Below are 2,890 nucleotides of genomic sequence, written 5' to 3'. Positions count from 1 at the left end.
CACACACACACACAAAAGTGTACAAAATCTAATTTCTTCCATTTGCACCTTACATACAGATTACTGATACTTGCAGAGATAGAACATCCTCAAGGACTGTAGCCTCACCTTAAGAAACCTTTGGCACAGGTTCAGAAAGGCACCATATGTCAGCTATAAAACACACACACACACACACATAAGCTGAGTGAAGTTTTTATAGCCTGCGCAATTTATGTTATGGATACAAAAAGTTGCTGGTGTAAGAAAAATTGACTATTCACTGATCTAATTCAAAATACAGTCCCTGTGTGGCCGCTGTGTCAATACTAGCAGAGCTCGTGATGAGTGCTTTATATTCATTACTTCAGTGCTTGTGGGACCTCGGTAGCTATCATTATCAATAATTTAACATTTTCCGAAATGCACTTATTTGTTTTCTCGTCGAGCATTACATGAGAAGACTGTTGGTTTAATATCTGTCCAGTAAATGTAAGCCAGTTAGCTTAGCTTGGTATAGAAACTGGAAACAGGGGGAAACAGCTGGCCTGACTCCTTTTAACATCTGCCTACCAGAACCTTAAAGATTCCTTGTGGAGTATTTGACCTAGCAGCTCTATGGAAGTGTTTTTCAAGGAGTTGGTCCCCATTTTGTTTGGCTCATCTGAGTTTGGCTGACCTAAAGGTGGCAGTAATTAGCAGAGAAATGCAGAAATGCAAAGGCAGGGAAGATAAAGACTTTGTAAATAAAGATGTAAAGCGAAAACATCTTTTTTAGGCCTCCTAATAGTCGACTAAACCATAAGTCGCTGAGAAGCATCTTAATTGACCCACCTTTAGTCGGATACTCAAACATTTGGTACCTGTGCCTTGTCCTGGGGACTAAGTATCAGGGTAACACAGTACTAGTTGCTGTGTAGCGGCCCTATTAGCTGACTCTGCACAGACTGGGACATTGAAGCAGCTTGGCGAGTAGGCAACGGAACCGGAAACCGGGCAGCCCTAATCTTTTCCATGGAGAAAATCCTTTAGTGCTGTTCTCTGCTCGTCCTTCAATGAAGAAATACTCTCCATTTTTGTGTTTAATGAAAAGTGTCTTGTTGTTGCTGCGTCACAACGAACACTCAACCCCATACTGCCAGTACTTCCTCAAAGAACGCTGGGGGGTCTGGTACCACTGTACCGACCACAAACACATGGACTGAACTGAGCTGGATTTTGTCCAGCTTGCCTCGCAATGTTAACCCAGCTGTTTTTGTGCACAACTTCTGAATCACCCTATATGGTGTATCTGAATACTGTATTTGCTGACAGAGTATTTTTGCCTAGTCCAGTTGTTTTCCTCCCCAGTGCCCATAAGCAATGATGGTCCATCAATGAGGAGATTCAGAATATGTAAATGGCTCCAGTATCCTGCACACAAACAGTATAGCATCATACATCTAATTCACTCTGAGGCCGCACAGGTGCTAAATCATCAATGGCAGTTCAAATTACACTGAATAGCGCATAGGGCACATGCTGTGTATCACCTGGCAAATATTTTATATTCATATTAATTTTTAATTTGGCTACATGAGCAAATAAACACATCATTTTTATTTTAAGTAGGTCCTGTCTGACACCTCAGAGCCAAAAAGTAATGCAGTAATATGAATATTTTATTTAAATGCAATAAATGCAAGCAGTGTGAGTTCAGTAACAAAGCCTACAGGGAACCTGAACTTAATAAAACTAAGTGGGAACAATTCAGCTAAACTGTTCCCACTTAGGTGAACACCTGCAGTAGCGCTGATGTGCACCAGCAGCCGGCGTGAATGTTGCTCGCAAGGGAGGAAAACCTTGACACGGCTTTAAGGATTAAGGAAGTAGAGCAGAATATCTTGAAACATACAATTAGTAGTGCGGTGGCTCTGGCAGCAGGGCCTCTAAAACCTAATTTGTTCTGTTTCTTACTTCTGCAAAGAATGAGAGACAGGCCAGACAGGGAGGAGGATTGGGCTTCTTGTGGAGGAAGTATCTGCGAGGTTGTAGCTTTGGATGATGGCAGCCAAGAGGGTTCATCTTATTTATTTATTTTTTTTAGCATTTTGCTTTATTAGACAGGACCGTAGAGAGAGACAGGAAAGGAAGGGAAGAGAAAGGGGATGACCTGCAGCAAAGCCCTACGGGCCGTATTTGGGCCTATGTTGCTTTGACATGTGGTACACACTCTACCCGGTGATCTACTAGGACACCCCCAGCTTTTTACTAGAGCTAGACAAAAATCCCTAATGTTATCTTACTGTATCTAAAACATTTTCCCCCTTTTAATATAAAATAGATTTAATAAACAGTGGTGGAAGAATTAAGTACAAAGATACTTTATACTTATGTATACCACAATATCAACATCAAGGTCAAAATACTCTGTTACAAGCAATTCAAGTAACTCCTGCATTAAACATTTTACTTAACCCTGCAATAAATGATTTTATGTCCTAACTGTTCAGCAGCTAGTTGCTAACTTTGTATGTTTGCTGTTAGGTGCTGAGCTGGTAGTGTACAGTGGGCTTTTTCACAAAAAACAGCTCCCTGCTGTGTCTGAAATCAATGCTATAAGCAGGGTGAGAACTACAGGGGAGCCAAGGGGAGCTTGGCTTGACATGAGTTTCCCCAAAAACATGATTTGTGAAATTTTGTGGGGTCTATTTTTGCCATGCATTTATATTTTTCTATATCTCCATCATCATAGATCATGTGTAAAATTAGGCTATTACTGATGTATGATTCACGCATGAGGGTGATTTATCTCTAATTCACTTTAATTAATGTACCAGAAGACATACTATTCTTGCCATCACCATTAAAGTCTGGCGGCACAATATCTTTGTCTTCACTCACTTTAAAAATATATATTTTTTTACTTTCC

Source organism: Morone saxatilis, unplaced genomic scaffold, assembly GCF_004916995.1.
Source record: "Morone saxatilis isolate NCDOM2014 unplaced genomic scaffold, NCSU_SB_2.0 Contig17, whole genome shotgun sequence".
Lineage (NCBI taxonomy): Eukaryota > Metazoa > Chordata > Actinopteri > Moronidae > Morone > Morone saxatilis.
This window is presented reverse-complemented; position numbering follows the sequence as displayed.